This window comes from Schistocerca serialis, chromosome 10, assembly GCF_023864345.2.
Source record: "Schistocerca serialis cubense isolate TAMUIC-IGC-003099 chromosome 10, iqSchSeri2.2, whole genome shotgun sequence".
Classification (NCBI taxonomy): domain Eukaryota; kingdom Metazoa; phylum Arthropoda; class Insecta; order Orthoptera; family Acrididae; genus Schistocerca; species Schistocerca serialis.
Window position 1 is genome coordinate 176,556,919 of NC_064647.1, and position 22,389 is coordinate 176,579,307.

Genomic DNA, 22,389 nt, shown 5'->3' on the forward strand with positions numbered 1-22,389 from the left:
GAGTTAGCTTGTCGCATTCTAAGGCTGAGAATGTAGTTTATACAAAAGGCACATTTGTAGTTGCTGATGAAACCTTTAATTAACAATGTTGCTTACTGATTGCCAATAGCCATTGCACGAGCACTAAGAAATCCTTAGGCATTTTAATGGGCAGTATTGCTCTTAGTCATCCACTGACTACACACCGTTGGCAGCACTTTTCATCAAAGCATAATATTTTGTTGCCATATGGCTAGTGTATGGAAGGTTGCATGAAAACTGAGAGTTGTATGGCATGTGTTACAGGCTGCTTCCATTATTTTTTCTTGGGGCCCTTGGTTTGATTCCTGGCTGGGTCAGAGATTTTCTCTGTTTGGGGACTGGGTCATCATCATTATTATTATCACCATCATCAGCAGCAGTAATGCACAATTTGTTGGAATGATGTCAGATAGAAAGACTCGCACTATGCAGCTGAACTAGGGGTTTTTCAACCAGTGATGCCATATGATCATCTCATTTCCACAGAAGACCTTCACATTGGCTTTGTTAGTTCAAATTTACAGAACATACAGTAGAACCTTGTTAATCTGTCCCCTACGGGATCATGGTTGGAATGCATGAAAGATCAGATTATGAGAGGAACACTTTTATTGATCCATAACGTCAGAATACAGTACAGCACAACTTTAATGTTCAATTGGAAATACTGTATGAAATATTGTTAAATGTTAGAACAGTAACAAAATGAAAAGAAATATTCACACACTAAAAAATTCATCACAGAAGTGTAATGTACAGTAGCGCATGTAGTGTAAAATATGTCTGCTTCAAATGGTAGTATAGTGGTACTGCGACTGAAAGTTTAACATCTGTACGTACCTTATTACAGTACTGAAATCAATGCAACTGATTTGCACTTAACTATCTGTAACACGAGAAATCACACACCTTAAGCAGGACACATCTTAAGCAAGATGAAAAAAAGTCTGCAATGTCGTTATGCTTAGCAGAGAAGATGTTTGGTTTTGCCGCTATGTTCCACCATTTCCTAATCCACAAAATATCTATTGTGGTAGACCTAGAGCTTTTTTCATTGTTGAAAGTCTATATCAAATGTATTTTTAGCATCTGTATGTTATAGTCGAGTCATATGTTCATTGTCTTTGTTGTCGCCATCATCGCTGTTGTTCTCGACAGTTGTTCAAGTTACCATGTCAGCGTGTTAGTCATCAGTTAATTCTGCTTGTGTTGTGCTGTCAGCACCAGCTGTACTGATCCACTCACTTTGACACTGGGCCCAAAATCTACTCAGATTTAATGTTTTCCTGCCGTTTACGACATTTTTTATTGCTCTGGTGAAATTTCCTATGTCCACAATGTTAATTTTCACCTGATTTTGCATCAGTATATTTATAATTTTCCTGAAATTTACACGTTATGGAAAAATGTTTATGGAGAAAAAAACTGACGTAAAATGATGCTGGCCGTCAAGTAGTGTTAACAAACATTACATGGTTAAGTTTCTTGACACCAAGGTGCTCTTCTCAGTGGATTTAAACCAGTAAACATGTAAAAGTTGTAACAATTTGTACCATGGTTCCTGTCACTGCTGAACTCTACTCTGCATGGTGGCTGCTGGGAGTAACTAGGTTTGTCCTAATAAAGACATCATGACCAGTTACAACCATTTCCAAACTGTCTCTACAGTGCATACGCAGTTTTGTGTTTGTTGTAATCGTCGTCACACCTCTGTCGAACCATATTTAGCGTATTTTGTCTTTTGACCGCTTGTAATGCTAACTGACTTCTTAATTCACTTTACATTGCTAAAATGTTTTTAGTTTAAATACAGTGCCAATTGTGGATTTTTTCATGCTGAGCAAGACGTTTTTCAAGAATTTATTCTCATTGTCAAGTGCAGTATTTATGTATGTATTTTTTGTGACGTTACACAAACAAACAGTGTGAGAGATAGTTTGCATGTTTGTGGTTTTGTATGGAACTGAGGAGGCACAGTACAGGGTAACCTCAAAAACACGACTACAGTTCAAGAGACACAGAACAACACATATGCAAACATCACACAAAATACTTACGTAAATATTTGCACTTGACAATGAGAAAAAATTCTCAAAATGCAGTGTAATAAGCATGAAAAAATATATAATTGGTGCAGTGTGTCATCATTTAAATAATGAATGACAGCTGCTGGCTTTCCAAAAACATTGATTACGATGTATGAAATTGAGTCAAATGTTTCTGCTTGCCAGACAGTTATCAGTTCCTGTTACATCAGCACTTTTTATTAGGCAACAAACAAGTTCCCGACAAGACTATTTTGATGCCTATTATGTACACTTACATAAGGTGCAAAAATGCAGGGGGGTATCCTGTATGTAACTTTTACAGCTTAAAATGTTATTTTACACCATTTTTTGGAAGTTCCTTGAAAAGTTTGAAAGCAGGATTTTACTCTCTCTCTCTCTCTCTCTCTCTCTCTCTCTCTCTCTCTCTGTGTGTGTGTGTGTGTGTGTGTGTGTGTGTGTGTGTGTGTGTGTGTGTGTGTGTTTTAGGGGGAATGGCTAGGAGAATACCAGGTGTATCGGTATAAAATAAGCGTTAAGATACAAATGTGTCAATAGGATACATTTGTTGTGAACGAGCCTAAATTATTATTATTATTATTTACTTTTTTTTGTATCTGTCAAAGATATTTAGTATACATCAAGTCATGGAACAACCATCATCATATGTTTTCATCGTGTTAACAATGGCGAGTAGATTAAAACTGAAGAAACTACAAAAAGATGGGAATTTAAGGAGATGGGACCTGGAAAAACTGAAAGAGCCATAGGTTGTACAGAGTTTCAGGGAGAGCATAAGGGAACAAATGGCAGGAATGGGGGAAAGAAATACAGTAGAAGAAGAATGGGTAGCTCTGAGGGATGAAGTAGTGAAGGCAGCAGACGATCAAGTAGGTAAATAGACGAGGGCTAGTAGAAATCCTTGGGTAACAGAAGATATATTGAATTTAATTGATGAATGGAGAAAATATAAAAATGCAGTAAGTGAAGCAGGCAAAAAGGAATACAAACGTCTCAAAAATGAGATCGACAGGAAGTGCAAAATTGCTAAGCAGGGCTTGCTAGAGCCCAAATGTAAGAATGTAGAGGCTTATCTCAAGAGGGGTAAGATAGATACTGCCTACAGGAAAATTAAAGAGACCTTTGGAGAAAAGAGAACCACTTGTATGAATATCAAGAGCTCAGATGGAAACCCAGTTCCAAGCAAAGAAGGGAAAGCAGAAAGGTGGAAGGAGTATATAGAGGGTCTATACAGGGGCGATGTTCTTGAGGACAATATTATGGAAATGGAAGAGGAGGTAGATGAAGATGAAATGGGAGATAAGATATTGCATGAAGAGTTTGACAGAGCACTGAAAGACCTAAGTCGAAACAAGGTCCCCGGAGCAGATAACATTCCATTAGAACTACTGACAGCCTTGGGAGGGCCGAGCCTAACAAAACTCTACCATCTGGTGAGTAAGATGTATGAGACAGGCGAAATTCCCTCAGACTTCAAGAAGAATGTAGTAATTTCAGTCCCAAAGAAAGCAGGTGTTGACAGATGTGAAAATTACCGAACTATCAGTTTAATAAGTCACAGCTGCAAAATACTAACGCGAATTCTTTACAGACGAATGGAAAAACTGGTAGAAGCTGGCCTCGGGGAAGATCAGTTTGGATTCCGTAGAACACGTGAGGCAATACTGACCCTACGAATTATCTTAGAAGCTCGATTAAGGAAAGGCAAACCTACGTTTCTAGCATTTGTAGACTTAGAGAAAGCTTTTGACAATGTTGACTGGAATACCCTCTTTCAAATTCTGAAGGTGGCAGGGGTAAAATACAGGGAGCGAAAGGGTATTTACAATTTGTACAGAAAGCAGATGGCAGTTACAAGAGTCGAGGGGCATGAAAGGGAAGCAGTGGTTGGGAAGGGAGTGAGACAGGGTTGTAGCCTCTCCCCGATGCTATTCAATCTCTATATTGAGCAAGCAGTAAAGGAAACAAAAGAAAAGTTTGGAGTAGGTATTAAAATCCATGGAGAAGAAATAAAAACTTTGAGGTTTGCCAGTGACATTGTAATTCTGTCAGAGACAGCAAAGGACTTAGAAGAGCAGTTGAACGGAATGGACAGTATCTTGAAAGGATGAACATCAACAAAAGCAAAACGAGGATAATGGAATGTAGTCGAATTAAATCGGGCGATGCTGAGGGAATTAGATTAGGAAATGAGACACTTAAAGTAGTAAATGAGTTTTGCTATTTGGGGAGCAAAATAACTGATGATGGTCGAAGTAGAGAGGATATAAAATGTAGACTGGCAATGGCAAGGAAAGCGTTTCTGAAGATGAGAAATTTGTTAACATCGAGTATTGATTTAAGTGTCAGGAAGTCGTTTCCGAAAGTATTTGTATGGAGTGTAGCCATGTATGGAAGTGAAGCATGGACGATAAATAGTTTAGACAAGAAGAGAATAGAAGCTTTTGAAATGTGGTGCCACAGAAGAATGCTGAAGATTAGATGGGTAGATCACATAACTAATGAGGAGGTATTGAATAGAATTGGGGAGAAGAGGAGTTTGTGGCACAACTTGACTAGAAGAAGGGATCGGTTGTTAGGGCATGTTCTGAGGCATCAAGGGATCACCAATTTGGTACTGGAGGGCAGCATGGAGGGTAAAAATCGTAGAGGGAGACCAAGAGATGAATACACTAAGCAGATTCAGAAGGATGTAGGCTGCAGTAGGTACTGGGAGATGAAGAAACGTGCACAGGATAGAGTAGCATGGAGAGCTGCATCAAACCAGTCTCAGGACTGAAGGCCACAACAACAACAACAACAACAACAACAACAATGTTGAATTTTGTACCAGAAAGTGATGATTTGCGGAAGGCATTAATTTTTTGTTTTCATTTGAAAAAAAAGTGCTGCAGAGTCGCATCGAATGCTTGTCGAGGCATATGGTGATCATGCTCTATCAGAAACAACATGCAAATGATGGTTTCAGCGGTTCAGAAATAATGATTTTGATGTAAGAAATGAAGAACGTCGAAGACCACCAGAAAAGTTCGAAGACACTGAATTGCAAGCAATATTGGATGAAGATGATACTTTGAGTCAGAAGCAAATGGCAGCAATGCTAAATCTTGTACAACAAACAATTTCTGACCGTTTGAAAGCTATGGGAAAGATCCAAAAATGTGGAAAATGGGTGCCAAATGAATTGAATGAAAGACAGATTGAAAACCGAAAAATCATTTGTCAAATTTTGCTTCAAAGACATGAAAGAAAATCAGTTTTGCATCGAATTGATACTGGCCATGAAAAATGGATTTATTTTAAGAATCCTAAATGGGAAAAATCATGAGTTAGTCCAGGACAACCATCAACATCGACTGCAAAACCAGGTCGATTCGGAAAGAAGACAATGCTCTGTGTTTGGTGGGATCAGAAAGGTGTGGTGTATCATGAGCTTCTAAAACCCAGTGTAACTCTGAATACTAATCGCTACAGATAACAAATAATCAATTTGAACTATGCATTGATCGAAAGAAGACCAGAATGGGCCAGAAGACATGGCAAAGTAATTTTTTTACACGACAATGCACCTGCATACAAAGCAAAACTGGTTCAGGATACAATCAAAACACTTGGCTGGGAGCTGCTACCCCACCCACCGTATTCACCAGACTTGGCCCTTTCCGACTACCATTTGTTTTCATCAATGGGACACACATTGGCTGAGGAACACTTCGATTCCTACAAAGAAGTAGAAAATTGGGTGTGTGATTGGTTTGCTTCAAAAGACGAACATTTCTTTTGGGGTGGTGTCAACAAATTGCCAGAAAGGTGGTCAAAATGTATAGAAAGCAATGGTCAGTACTTTGAATAAAATGTTTTTACTTTTCAATTCAAAATTAGTGTTTCATTTTCACAAAAAAAGTGCTCATTTCATACCAGTACACCTGGTAGGGGGAGGAGTTCGTTTGTGAGAGATCTAATTTCTGACAGCAGCCTTCTGATAGGTTTGATGTGGCTCATCACAATATCCTCTCTTGTGTCAACCTATTCATATCAGAGTGGCACCGAGTGACGTGGCACAGTGGTTAGCATGCTGGACTCACATTCGGGAGGATGATGGTTCACACCCACAACCGGCCATCCTCATTTAGCTTTTCTGTTATTTCCCTAAACCATTTCAGGCAAATGCCGGGATGGTTTGAAAGGACACAGCCAACTTCCTTCCCTAATCCAATGAGACTGATGACCTCACTGTTTGACCCCCCCCCCTCCCCCCTAAATCGAGCAATCAGCTGATCAGAGTGGCTCCCAACAATATATATTATTTGTTGTATATAATCTGATCTCTGTCTCCCCCTGTAGGTTTTTCCTTCTACGTTGCTCTTGCGGAAATTATGCTCTGATGCCTTAATACATGTCCTATCGTCCTGTTCCATCTTCTTGTTAATGTTCCCCACATATATGTTTCCTCATCAATTCTGTGGAGGATATTATCATTTCTTATGTTATCAATCCATTTAACCTCAGAGTTGTATGTAACACAAAAATCTAGAACAACTCGATTCTCCTCCCTTCTTGTTTTGTTTTCCTACAGTCCATAAATCACTTCCTTATGGTTCTGTGCTCCAGATGTACATTCTGAGAAGTGTCTTTCTTATGTTAAGGGCTAGGTTTAATACTAATAGATGTCTTTGGTGAGAATATCCTCTTTGCCTGGCTAGTCTGCTTATTATGGCCTTTTAGCTTCGTCCATTGTAAGATATTTTGCTTCCAAGATAGTAGAATTCCTCCATTATGTAGTCCCCAGTTTTGAATTTAAAGTTTGTCACTCATATCAGTTCTGCTGTTCTATAGTACTTCTGTCTTCCTTTGGTTTACTTTCAAACATATTCAGCATTCGGTAGATTATTGATACAATTTATTGGCTTCTGTAATTCTTCCTCACTTTTTCAGATGATAGATGTGTCATCAGCAAATGTTACCATTGATATTCTTTCACTCTGAATTTGAGTTAGACTTCTGAACCTTTCTTTTACTTCCTTATTTACTTCTTCCATATACAGGCTAAACATAATAGTAGAAAGAATGCATCCATGCCTAATGCTGGTTTTCATCCAACCACTAGGTTCTTGTTCTTATTGTATATTACTTGTCTTCCCTTGTTGCATATATATTTTTTTTTAAGATTTCAAACATCTTGTCCCCCATTACATTATTGAACAGTGAGTTTAGTTGTATAGATATTGTACATTTGAACTGTGTTCAGGCTTATGTTATAGGCGCACTTGACAGTTGTGCAAATGCTGAAACCAATTGATAGTAAGGAATAAAATGAAAATATTTATTCCAGCTGAACAGCCTTTGTGGGAATGATTTTTTTTTCCTGGTAATTTATTGAGTATGTGATGATGCCTGACTATAGGACATGATGATGCCTGGCTGTAGGACATCAGTAGATGCTTTGTTTGGCAGGTGATGGCTACATTATTTGTTCAGGGGAAAGGACAAATCTAGCCATGTGTCTATGCTCACATTTTTCATTTCCTAGGCTGTTGCTAGCATTCTATTTAGTCCTGAACAGAACTTCTTTCACACTGCTGTCAGTAGCATATATCATTGACAAATTTCAAAACTTCAATTATGACTGGTAGCCACACTGCTATCAGCCTGTAGTCATTATTTCACCCACAGTTATAGTGGTGTTTAGACAACTCTATAGCTTCTCACACCTTCCTCTGGAGCTTGGGCGATTGTTTGGTGAGGCTACAAACGGTTTTAATACTGGCCAGCTGCTCACATTCCTCACACAGCTCAGTGATCAAGAATTTTGTGATTGATTAACAGCTGTGCTACCCATGCTCCGTCATGCATTCTCAAATTTTACATCCTATTTCACCCATGAAGCCATTCTTACAGGCAAGAACCACTTTTTAAGTGCCATTCATCTGTTAGTCTATCACCTAAGCTAGAGCCTTCATCTGCCAACAAAAATAGCCCCACAACACTGCATATGTCACATCTCTTTTTAATTTGTGTATGTGTAGCCTTTCAAAGTAAAACTGTTATGCTTTATTTATTCATTTGTGGTAGAAGTTGAAATTACTAGTATTTGTGTTTGTAATTGTAATCACTGACCCAGCAAAATGCAGTTGGCATTTCACTTATTTCAGGCATGTTTTTGTAGCGCATTGACTCTGGTGATTATTACAGTATATACGTAGATGTCATTTCTTGGCACACTTCACAGGAGATGACCTCAAAGGTGATTAATTTGCTGTAAGATGTCTGGACTGTATTGTGAATAGCAAATAAGAAAATTATGATCCCCTCGATTGTTAACTTCTTCATAAGCAGTGATAAACATAAATAGTATGATATTTTTGCTTCTTATATATTTACTGTAAAGAGAGAAACTATATATCCTGTGCATTGTAGCTCGTTTTAAGACCCACAATGCTTATAAAGCAGAAACTTATAATCTGTTTAAATAAGTGAAAATGTGGAACTTTACTTGCAGATTAAAACTTTGCCAAATTGTGACTCGAATCAGGAACCCTTGCAATTTGCGGCAAATTATTGTAGTTGTTCAGTTATCCACATGACTCGTGACCCACCCTTACAGCTTTACATCCGTGATAGTGGCTCATGAGTTGTGAATAGATATCTCAATTGGTAGAGTACTTGTCCCTGACCATTAACAGTCCCAGGTTCAAGTTCCAGTGTAACACACAGTTTGAATCTGTCAGGAAATTTCAAGCTGGTGCATACTCCACTGCAGAGTAAAAACTAATTCGGGAAACCAAAATGTGATCACAACAGTGAATATTCAGTTTCTGCAAGGAAAATGACTTATATATTGAATTAAATAAGTATTTGTTGAGATAGTGCGAAATACTGGCTGGAATACAGACAATATGAGTCAGGACAACAATCAACATGTATAAAAGAAGACTTATTTTGAACCTCAATTCCATTTGCTGTAACATGTTTGTCATATCTTTATTTGCTGTTGTAATATATTACTGTAATGTTTGTCCAGTATTTTCATCATCATTTTCTAAATGCTATGCCTTGTTGCTGCAACCACTGTCCCCTCTTTTTATTATGTCATCTTCATCTCTTAATAATTTTATGCGTTCTGTTACGTCTGACAGATTTTTGACCCCCCCCCCCCCCTGCCCTTGGATTCCTGTTGGTTTCCTTTCCCAAAACATTTCCTTCCATCATATCTGCTAAAAATCTATAACGTCTCAATAAATATCCAAAAGTTGTCTTTTCCTATTTTGTGTAGTCCCATTGTGATTTTCTATTTCCTGTTCATCGATCTCTTTCGGAAAATCTTCATTGGTTTGTCTTTGTGCGCAGGTGTTCCTCAACTTTCTCCACAACCACATTTCCATTACATTTAACTGCTCTCTGCATGTGTTCAAAAGTGTTCAGCCTTCATAGTCATGTAGGAGCACACTCCAGATGAACCTCATGACTTTTTTTTAATTTAAATTTTAATTTTTTTTTCTGTACTGAATGCATTCTGCATTATCAGTTGTTTTCATTCATTGAAAGCATATTTAACTGTAGTGGTTCTTTGTCTGATTTCAATACTGCATCTGTTGTCTTCTGTGGTTGAGGTGCATAAATACAAGGGAAGATTGGAAGGTAATGCACAGTAATTTTACTACCAAAAAGTTGGATAGATAAAAGAAATTAAAAAAAAATCACAAATGAACTTACATCTTTTACCTACTTTTTTACATAGTCAACAACCTTCCCAACACATTTCTTCCATCACGGTACCAATTTCAATATGTCCGGTTCGTAGAAGTCCATTTGGTTCAAGTATAGCTGTTGGTGGACTGCTGGTTTTGCTTCCGCATCTATTGCAGCCTGTTGGCTTGCCAAGAATTTCTTCATGGAACCAAGGAGATGAAAGTCCGATGGTGCAAGATCCAAATTGTAAGGTGGTTGCTGGAGCACCTCCCACCCAAATTTGGCAATTTTCTCACAAACAGGAGGAGCAACATGTGGGCAAGTATTGTCATGAAGATGTATGACACTCTCAGCATTAATGTTTTGAACAATATTGTACAATTCACCATGGGAAATGGTGAACTGCTGCCATAAGGTTTGCAGTTGCACAAGGTGGTTGATCAAAATTGGTGCCTCAATGCCTCCAACATTGTGCAGTGTTGCAGCTGTTACTTGCTGCTCAGAGCATGGCGAATCACTAAGGTTGGCACTGTCCCCATGGAAGAATTCCCACTACCTGGAGACATTGCTGTGGTTGATACAGTCATCTCCATATAAGCTACGCATGCTCCTGTGAATTTCACTCGGTTTACTCCCTTCGGCCCACAAGTATTGAACTACATTTTGCAGCTCTTCACAAGTTAACGACAATAACATGCACCCCATGTTTGTTTTGTTGTTCAGGCTTCTCTCACAAGAGCTGCACATAAAAGCAAAATACCCTCTGTAGCGCATACTTCAAACTGTATTGTTGTGAAACTTCAGCATTCCAGCTGCAGCACCAGGGGAGAAAAAAATTATTTTGCATTACTTTCAGATCCTCCCACGTAACAGAATTTATCAATTTCTTTCAAGTTTGGTGTCAGGATTTCTCCTCAGTTCGTGTTTTCTTGCTATTAGAATGTAGGGTTTATGATCATTAATCTTAAGATCAAATGTGTTAATAATAGCTTAAAATTTAGAAATTATATTTTGCATATGTTTTCTACTATCAGCTGCTAAGGCAATATCAAATGCAAATTTTGTGCTAGGGTCAGGAATTCAATTCTCTTAAACTCTGGACTTTTTCCTTTGAATATCCTCGTAACTTTGACAATGAAAAAGTTAAACAAATAAAAGGGGATATAATGATAGCACTTGTCTTAACCTTTTTTGGTTTTGGCTTTACATCTTTCACAATTAACTTCTATTCTCACTCTTTGGTTTTTGTATGTGTTTAATATTGTTCATCTGCCTTTCCAGTCTAAGTGTGTATCTTTCAAGATTTTGCAGAGTTTCTTTCAGCTAATACTCTGAAATGCCTGTTTTAGCTAAATAAAGGCTATGTAAGTATCCCTATTTAATTCTAATCTTCTCTCAAATAAGCTGTTGAGTGCTGTGGTGGCTGAGTAAACAGATCCTTTTCAGTTTCTAGTTCTATTTTGCATATTATTCTAGTTTATTGTTGTAGATGTGAGTATTTTGCTGCATGCAGAATTAGGCATATTGTTCTGTAATTGGAGCTGTCTGCTGGATTCCCCATTTTCTTTTTTTAATGAATGAGTATTTTTTTTATTTTGTACAAAATCATCAGTAAGAGAACCATATTCATAACAATAGTTTGTATAATTTTCGAAAGTTCATCTTTCATTTTTCTCTGCAGTTCTGCCATATCTGTATAGGCAGCTCATCTTTCCTTTCATAAAATACTCGTTCCATCTGTTGGCTACTTCATATACTTTCAGTAATATGTTTCCTTGTTTATCTCTTACCACAGATGATCTAGGCCTTAACTTGAGTTGTGCTTTCTTGATATTTTCTGTACGCTGTATCAGTCATCCTATTTTTGTATCTGTTTCTGTATCCCTGCATATATCATTCACCCACTGTTCCTTAGCCCCTCTGCATTTTTGTGTCATGGTGTTCTGTATGACTGCATCTTTCTTGACCTTCTGTTATGCTACTTTTTCTGTATTTATTCCTTTCCTGAATCTAGGTTATGATATTCTCTGTTGTGGTGCTTTCCTGTATTCCATCTTTTTTAGTACTGTGTCTACCATTTTTGTTACAATTTCTTGCACTTTATTCCTTGATGTGACAAAAGTCATGGTATAGTGATATGCACATATATAGATGCCAGAAGTATCATGTACACAAGGTATAAAAGGGAGATGCATTGGCAGAGATTTTATTTTTACTCAGGTGATTCTTGTGAAATGGTTTCTGACATGATTATGGCTGCACGGCAGGAATTAGCAGACTTTGAACACAGAATGGTAGTTGGAGCTAGGCATATGGGATGTTCCATTTTGGAAATCGTTAGGGAGTTCAGTATTTTGAGATCCACAGTGTCAAGATTGTGCTGAGAATATAGGGATTTCAGGCATTACCTCTCACCATGGACAATGCAGTGTCTGACTGGCTTCACTTAACGACTGAGAGCAGTGGCGTTTGCATAGAGTTCTCAAGCTAACAGACAAGCGACCCTGTGTCAAATGACTGCGGAAATCAATGTGGGATGTATGATGAATATATCTGTTAGGACAATGCAGCTAAATTTGGCATTAATGGATTATGGTGACAGATGACAGACATGAGTGCTTTTGCTAATAGCTCAACATGGCTTGCAGCACGTTTCCTGGGCTCATGACCATATTGGTTGGACCCTAGATAACTAGAAAACCGTGGCCTGCCCAGATAAGTCCTGGTTTCACTTGGTAAGAACTGATAGTAGGGTTTGCCAACAAGGCACTTTGTAAGCTCTTGGTGGCTCCATAATGGTGTAGGCTATATTTACATGGGATGGACTGGGTCCTCTGGTCCAACTGAACCAATCATTGACAGTAAATGATTATGTTTGGCTGTGTGGAGACCATTTGCAGCGATTCATGAACTTCATGTTCCCAGATAATGATGAAATTGTTGCTGGGCCACAATTGTTCGTAACTGGTTTGAAGAACATTCTGGGCAACTCGAGTGAATTATTTAGCCGCCCAAATTGTCCAAGATGAATCTCGCTAAGTTTTTAAGGGACATAACCGAGAGGTCAGTTCATGCAGAGAATCCTGCTCTGGGAACACTATTGCAATTATGGACTGTTATATAGGCAGAAAGGCTCAGTATTTCTACAGATGACTTCCATGTCATGTCAAGTTGCTGTACTGTGCTGGGCAAAAGAAGGTCCAACATGATAGTATGATGTATCCAATGACTTTCGTCACCTCAGTGAATTACTGCTTTAATGATTTTGTTCATAGCTGTAATTCAGCAGCTACAGAATATTTCACCAAATATGAAAATTCAGTCACCAGCTGCACCAGAAAACCTTATTTTGTTCACTCTACCAGTTTCAATAGTTTAAACCATTATCTTCAGAAGTAGAATAGATTCAAATCATTAGTAAGCCAACATCAAACATAAGAATTGGACGGTTGTGTCCTACAAAGGATTGGCAAAAAATACAGACATAAAGCAAATATGTTAAAAACAAATGTACAAAGATTGATCAGGAGAAGTAAAATAGGTTTGTTAAAACAGATGTAAAATAGTTAAGCATAAAAGCCACAACATACCTTTGCTAAGTCCATAAAACAGAGCAACAATTCTAAAACTATATGATATGTGCGATAGTGGTGAATGATTAACTGTCATATTTCACATCGTACATAGTATGAGTCAGAAAATTCAGCCACCAAACTGATCACATGAAGGGCATTGAACACACTTATACACAAAGATGGAGTGCTGTTGCACATGCAAACAGTAATATATTCTGCAACAGTTGGCTCGCAAGTGTGCATTAAACCGTATAAAACCATATAAAATGTTTAGCAAAAGACAGTAAACTGTGGACCAAGTGTTAAATAGACGGACATATAAAAATAACATCATTAGAATGTAAAGGGATACATACATCTACACCTATACTCTGCATACCACCATGAGGTGCATGGCAGAGGGTACTTCCAACTGTGCCAGTTATTAGGGTTTCTTCCTGCTCTATTCACCTATGGAGTGCAGGAAGAATGATTGTTGGTATGCCTCTGTGTGTGCAGTAATTATTATAATCTTATCTTCACAATCCCTATGTGAGCAATATGTAGGGGGCTGTAGTATATTCTTAGAGCAATCATTTACAGCCGGTTCTTGAAACTTTGTTCATAGGCTTTCTCGGGATAGTTTACATCTGTCTTCTGGAGTCTTCCAGTTCAGTCCCTTCAGTATCTCTGTGACACCCTCCCATAGATTAAATGAACTATTCATGTGCTTGTCTCTCTGTATGTTCAATATCCCACGTTAGTCGTACCTGGTACAGATCGCACACACACTTGTGCAATATGCTAGAACAGGTCACATGAGTGATTTGTAAGCAGTCTTCTTTGTAGACTGATTTCACTGCCCCAGTATTGTACCAGTAAACTGAAGTCTAGCACCTGCTTTACCCACAGCTGAACATGTCTTGTCATTCCATTTTATATCTCTACAAAGTGTTATACTCATGTATTTTTATGAGTTGGTCTAATTGATATTATATGATACTATACTCTGTTCGTCATAAGAATAAATGTAATGCAAACATTACGCCATGTATTCTTCCACATTTGCTTGAATCTCATTGGATTTCGTTTCGCATGGAGCAATACAGTTAAGTATGATCGTAAGGATAAGCACATAGACTGAGTGATAATGTGCGGGACATCAGCTTTACCGGCACTTTAAACTTGGACAGCACTGGCCAACTAGTAATCCAACTAGCCTGCGATGATGTGAGGTGTTGCAGTTCAGACATAAAAAGAGATGGGCAAGGAAACAATATAGCATCGAATATCATTTAATTTTTAAAGGGAATGAAATAATATTCAGCAAAACTCGCCCACTTCTGCACGCTTCTTAGGTGACCAGACGGAAAGCATAAAATGCTCTCGTTCTCACCTGACATAGTATTCATGAGTGATAAAAATTCGTAACTTAAACGCAGGGTAATTTTTCTGAGTGAGCTCTGTGGGATACAAAAGCATACTGCAGGGATTTCACCATACTGTTGAATACTGAAGCCAGTGTAGGTATTAATTACAATCAGTTGTCTGGTAATCTCTTAGCTCCTTCCTTATCTGAATCTGAGAAATACATTTCAGTACTGTAACTGTCATCTGCTACGTTGATAACGAGATGACCAACAGCAGAGTCCATGAAGCCAGCCAGGCTTTATGACAAGCCATTGTATATCCTGCCACTGTTTGGCAGTGATATGTGAAAGAGCTGCGTGCATTAGTTCCAGTACGTCTGGCAGCTTAGCAGACTTGTTATTTCCCTAACCAAATCCCCTAACTTGGCTCCAGATCAGTTCTGTTGGGTTCATATTGTAATGGTACAATGGCAAATGTAAAGATGCAGCATTTGTATGGTATGCCCGATGCTGTGAAAATGATTGTTTTTCATGTATCTATGACACATAGCTACATCTGCAGTGTCAAAAAATGGACATAGTCCAAATAAAGAGTATTTAGTTTTTCATTTTTGCCTTGAAAATTAAATGTATTGTTTTCTTAATTTAAGCAACCTTTATTAACAGTTTTTCATAAAATATCGGTAACTGAGAATTTATATTTGAAATGGAAACATGAATTTTGTGTGCAATTTGTAATTAGAAATAAGAAGACGTGCATTATTCATAAATAAAATGATGATAAATTTTACAATTACAAAATGTAGGTTATTCAAATTGAATGAGAAAAAAAATTGATTCAGGCGAGACTTGAACCAGCGAACTGTTTACTTCAATGAGATATCAAGCTACTACACTAGCAATTATGCTATACACAATGTGCTCTTGTGTCTCCTCTGTATCTAATACAGTCCCTTCAAAAACTTCAAAGCTGTTTATCTCTGTAAATTTATGACAAACATTAAGAACAATCTAATTCTCAGCACTTTTTGACCGCGTTCTATATGCATGAATCACTACCCGAACAGAAATCAGTCCAACCATTTTCATACTGTATATTAACAGTGCTACAATCAAAGCATAACAGCGCAGAGGCTGTGACTGTACATGATTTTTGAAATAAAAACTACATAACGACAGTGTGATTAAGAAAAACATTGATGGCTGCTAATACATTTGAATATCTTTTAAGTTTCATTTAACATAACTTAGTAATTATACACCTAATACATAAGTAGGACCTACTTTCGAGAGTGGAACAACACCAGTGTACGTGTGCTACAACTACTGACCAATCATCGCATTTGTGTTTGTTTGCATCAGGTTTATTCTTATGATTAATGGCGTATACATTTCTTCGTTTTTTGAAGTGCAGTGTTTTACATATCTGAACATTTAAAGCAAGTTGGCAATTTCTCCACCACCTTGAAACTTTATCAAGCTCTGACTGAATATGTATGCAGCTTCTTTCAGATATTACTTCATTATAGATATCTGCATTGTCTGCAAGTTCATTAATGTACAACATGAACAATAAGGGTCCCAACACAGTTCCCTGGGGCACACCCGAAGTTACTTCCACATCTGATATGACTCTCCATCCAAGATAACATGTTGCTTCCTTATTACCAAAAAGTCCTCAGTCCAGTCACAGATTTCACTTGATACCCCATATGATTGAACTTTTGACAATAAGCATAGCTGTCCTACTGAGTCAAATGATTTTTGGAAATGAACCTGATTCCCTAGATCCAAAGCTTTCAGGACATCATGTGAGAAAAGTGCGAGATGGGCTTCACGTGGTCGGTGTTTTCGAAATCCACGCTGGTTGGCATTGAGGAGGTCATTCTGTTTAAGATACCTCACTATGTTTGAGCTCAGAATATGTTCTAAGATTGTACAACAAATTGATGTCAAGGATATTGGATGGTAGTTTTATGGATCTTCTTGTGGACGGCTGTGACCTGTGCCTTTTTCCAAAAACTGGGCACTGTGTTTTGTTCCAGGGATCTATGATATAGTTAGAAGAGGGGCTAACTCAGCTGAAAATTTAGTATAGAATCTGACAGGGATTCCATAGTGCCCTGGAGCCTCTTCAGTTTTAACGATTTCAGCTGTCTCTAAACACCACTGACCCTAATACTTATTTCAGTCATCTATTCAGTGGTACGAGGATTAAATTGGGGCAATTCTCCTGGGATTTCCTTTGTAAAGGAACATTTGAAAACGGAATTAAGCATTTAAGCTTTTGCCTTGCTACCCACAATTTCAGTTCTTGTCTCATTCACTAGGGACTGGACGCTAACTTCGGTGGCACTAACAGCCTTTACAGATGAACAGAACAATATTTTGCTACGGTAGTCACTGAAGGCATCACGCATTGCTCTCTAGACAGCCGAACCTATTGCATTCAGTATCTCCCTATCTATAGCCCTGCAGTTTGTTTTATACATATTATGCAGTAATCTCTGTTTCTTTACAGTGACTGTGTACCATTGAGGTTCCCTCCCTCTATGGACTGTTCCACTGGGTACATATTTGTCCAGTGCATGGTCAACTACTCTTTTAAACTTGAGCCGGAGTTCCTCTACCTGGTCCTGTTGTGTACTGGAAGTTTCAAGTTCCTCATTGAGAGATGACTGTACTGATTTTTTATCTAGTTTACTGAACATATACATCTTTCTGCTTGTTTTAGTTGCCCTTTGTACTTTGGTAATCATTGGTGCCACGCCCACATCATGGTAACTGATACCAGTTTCAATATGTACTTCCTCAAAGAAGTCAGGTTTATTTGTTGCCATTAGATCCAACATACGAGGGTTATTCCAAAAGTAAGGTCCGGTTATAAAAAAAAATCAAAACTAAAATGTTTTTTCAATACAATTGTTTTATTTACATTCCTTACATCTTTATCTATTTTTCTACATAACTTCCATACTTATTTAAACATTTGTCACATCGTTCAACAAGCTTTTGAATGCCCATGTTATAGAAATCGGCCGCCTGTGACGATAACCAGTCCTTAACTGCTTCTTTCACTTCATCATCTGTGTCGAAGCGCTTGCCGCCGAGAAACTCCTTTAAGTAACGGAACAGGTGAAAATCACTTGGCGCCAGGTCCGGACTGTAAGGAGGATGGTCCATCTGTTCCCATCCAAATTTCTTGATCAGAGCTTGCGTTTCATTTGCAGTGTGGGGTCTGGCATTGTCATGCAACAACAAGATTCCAGACGACAAAAGACCACGTCGCTTATTCTGGATTGCACGTCGAAGTTTAGTCAGGGTAGCGCAGTAGGCGGCTTTATTAATCGTTGTTCCTCTCTCCAAAAATTCGACTAACAATACTCCACGTCTATCCCAGAACACAGTCGCCATAACCTTACGTGTTGAGATTGTCTGCTTTGCCTTGACCTTGACTGGCGATGACGTGTGACGCCATTGCATTGACTGACGTTTAGACTCTGGAGTGATGTGAGAAACCCATGTCTCATCCCCTGTGACAACATTGTCTAAAAGACTGTCACCTTCCTTATGATATCGCTCCAAAAAATCAAGAGCAAAAGCCATTCTTTTCATTCGTTGGGGCTCAGTAAGCAGCCTGGGAACTCAACGGGCACACAATTTGTGAAACTTCAAATGTTCAGACACAATTCTGTACAAAGTTGTTCTACTCACATTCGGAAAATGCATGTCTACGTCTGTAATAGTGAATCGGCGATCTTCACGAATTTTTTTGTCAACCGCATTGACCAAATCGTCTGAAATCACTGATGGTCGGCCACACCGTGGTTCATCGTGCACATTATCCCGTCCTTCATTAAAAGCTCGCACCCACTTGCGCACTTTACTGTCGCTCATTATGTTAGGACCGTACACTTCAGTAATCTGCCGATGGATTTCCGCCGCTGAATTGTTTCTTGCAGACAAAAACCGTATCACTGCCCTTACTTCACAATCGGCGGGCTGATCAATTGTCTTAAACATTGTAAAGTGACACTGTGAACTACACTCAGCAACAGTAACAAAGCGAATGGCGGCGTTTGACGCGCTAGGCTTGCCGGGAGTCGGCGCGCATGCGTGTTTTGTCATTGGCGCCAAATTTCAATAGTTACGGCGAATCGGACCTTACTTTTGGAATAACCCTCGTATTTACATCATGAGTGGGTTCCTAACTATCTGTTTTAAGTAGTTCTCAGTGATGGCATTTAGTATATTTTGACAGGTTGTGTTATCGTGCCCACCACTAACAAAACTGTAATTTTCCCAGTTAATTGTTGGATGATTAATGTCTCCATTGATGATTACGGTATGATTGGGGAACTTACATTCAAGTGAACTGAGGTTTTCTCTAAAGTTTTCTGTTACATCAGTAGACAAGTCTGGTGGGTGATAGAAGGATCCAGTTGTCATTTTATGCCCACCCCTGATACTAGGTCTTGCCCAAACAATCTAGCTTGGTGGATTTGAGTTTCTTGTCTACTGTGACAAATATACCACCTCTATTTCCCATTTGCCTATTCTTTTGATATATACTTAAACATTTCCCAAAAATCTCACGGCCATCAATTTCAGGTTTCAACCAACTTTCTGTACCTAGTATTAAGTAAGGTCCACTGCTTTTCATGAGCACTTCAAGCACTGTTGCTTTGTTGTGAATGCTGCGGCAGTTTACCATTACAATTTTAATACTCCCACCTGTGGGGTGCATTTCTTTCGATCTTACACTGATATTTTCTGAGTTTCCTACAACTATTGTTATCTGGATTGGATGGAGAGTTGCCTAAACTGTTGTGTGCACCCCGCACACAGTCAGCTACCAAGGTAGCAGCCTCCAATGTGTAATGCACATCTGACCCATTAAGGGAGACGCATCAGTTCTCAACCCTGTGTCGCAAGTCCAGGAAGCTGCAGCCTAGTTTACCACAGAACTTTTGAAGCCCCTGGTTGAGTCCTTCCAGTCGACTCAGAACCAAAGGCTTTTATCAGTTCTGGGGACAATTCAGCAAGTTGTGAGCTTTGTTGAAACTCCATGCACAAGACTGGTCTTCTCAACCTTCTCTGCCATTCTTTCTGGATTGACCCAAGAATGGCCTCGGAACCCAGATGGCAGGCATCATTTGTTCCAACGCACGCCATAATCTGCAATTGGTTGCACCCTGTTTCCTCAATGGCTGCTGGAATATCCTCTTCAACATGTTGAATGAGGCCTCCAGGCGTACACACTGAGTGCACCTGGTATCCTTTCCTGTCCCTTGCTGTCATTTCCCAAAGGGGTGCCATCATTCACTCTATGTGCCGACCATTAATAGACCTCTACCCTTTTGTAGTTGCCACCTCATGACACTGGACAAACAGGTTTCTCCAAACAGGTGAAGTAAGTCCCACTGACTGATTTTCTGTTTCATTGAAAGACAGAATTTCAGTTTCAGTGAAAGACAGCACCTCAAACCTGTCGGTTAGGAAGATTGGTATAACACGCTGAGTCCTTTCTGGTCCCCATTCTCCCTGTTCAGGATGCCTAGATCAACCACTGACATGTCACTCGCAGTCAGGTGGACAACTAATGACAGATCTTGTAGTTTCTCCAGAGGAAACAGTATCCGTGGAGGAGAATAGTACTTGAGGTAACTCTGGTACATGTATCACAGGTACGCGACTCTTGGGAGCTCTTCCAACACACTGATTCCCAGCAGCTGCCAATTGTTTGACAGCAGTCAGGGCGATTCGCAGCTGCTTACAAACATCACTCAAATTATCCTGTGTTTGAGAACTGAATTCACAGTGGGCTGCATTTTAGCTGATGCAGTGTACAGGGTGTTTAAAAATGAATATAGAGGTTTTAACATTTTATGTTATTTATTACATTCAACTTACAGTTATAAATTATATGTCAAATGAAAGAGCAACTCAAACAGTTGTGTTTGGCACCAGTGCGCTTGCGCAGCGCCAACGTTCCTGCCACAATCCGCGATTGGTTGAACTTTACTGTACCCAAGCGCTGGATAGGCCGCAAGGGGCCCAATGACAGGGCTTGCTTTGCATTGCCTCCACGTACACCCTACCTAACGCCATGCGATTTTTTCCTTTGGGGCTTCATCAAGGATCGTGTGTATGTGCCTCCACTACCAGCAGACCTTCCTAAATTAAGAAACCGGATTGAAGCAGCTATTGCTAAAGTCACTGAAGACACACTTTTCAACATTTGGGAAGAACTTGGCTATAGACTTAATGTGTGCCATGTGAGAAATGGTGCTCACATTGAACATTTATAAGGTTCTTGGTAAAATTGTTTGAGTTGATCTTTCATTTGACATATCATTTATAACTCTAAGTTTAATATAATAAATATTATAAAGCGTTAAAACCCTGATATAAGACTAGCTGGATTCCCATTGTTGACAACAGTGTATCTACAGTTGTCAAGCTCTGTGGCAGTAGCAGGACTAAGAGGAATTTCAAATATACGGTCAATCATAGCATGAAAAAATGACAATTTGTGCCTGAATGAGTGACAGGAAGGAGCAGGGATGATGGTATCTGTTGTAAAGATTTCCTCTGGATGTCAAAACTTAATTTTTCTGTCTGCCAGCCACAATTTAAGGTTGAGGAAACTAAATTCATACAACTCATTTTCTGTTTCATATGTAAATTTGATTTTCAGTTGATGGCAGTTCAGAGGGGCTTATTAGCTCCCACACACCAAGTTTTACTTAGCATCTAGATAAACTACAGGCACGTTTCCACACAGCGAGTCAACTTGTAAAAACACGCTGGGGCCTCTCTTAGGCCTTCGACATGTGTTGTCCACTTCCTGCTATCAAAGCCAGACCACAGCTCACTTATAGTTCCTTCTGACGTATGTCCAGCAGCCAGCATTGTCTCCAGGATACGGAACAGTTCTACACGTCGCCACTGTTCCAGTGGCCTATGGCACCACCTTAAAATGATGATAAAATTTGAACAGTTCACCTTCCTTCATTTATCCCTTTACATAGTAATGATGTTATTTTTATGTGTCTGTTTGCTTAACACTAGTCAATCGTTTACTGTCTTTTGCTAAACATTTTATATGGTTTTATACAGTTTAGTGCATACTTGCATGTCAGCTGTCACCGAATGTAACATTACAGTTTGTATGTACACCAGTGCTCCCTCTTTGTATATAAGTGTGTTCAATGGCCTTGACGTCATCAATTTGGTGGCTGACTTTTCTGACTATGTACAATATGAAATTTGACAGTTAATCATTCACCACTCATCGCGTGTATGATATATTTTTAGAGATGTCACTCTGTTTCATGGACTGTGTAGCAAAGGTGTGTTGTGGTTCTTAAGCTTAACTCTTTTACGTCTGTTTTTCTAGACCTCTTTACTTCTACTATTCAATCTTTGTACATTTGCTTTTAACATATTTGCTTTATGCATGTATTTTTTGCCAATCCTTTGTAGGACACGACTGTCTGATTCCTATTTTTGACATTGGCTTATTAATGATTTCAACCTTTTTCACTTCTGTAGATGACAGTTTAAACTGTCGGAACCAGTAAAGTGAACCAGAGGTTTTCTTGTGCAGGTTAAGACTGACTTTATCTTTTGCAAGATTATTGCTATTAGTAAGGTTGGTTGTTCCTCTAGCATATTTGTTTCTTA

General features: G+C 38.9%; 1 protein-coding gene across 1 annotated transcript in view; it reads left to right on the forward strand.

Annotated features, from left to right (window-relative positions):
• Nucleotides 1-22,389, forward strand: part of LOC126425298 (nuclear factor related to kappa-B-binding protein) — a 195,619-nt gene that overhangs the window by 81,189 nt on the left and 92,041 nt on the right. The window lies entirely within an intron of this gene.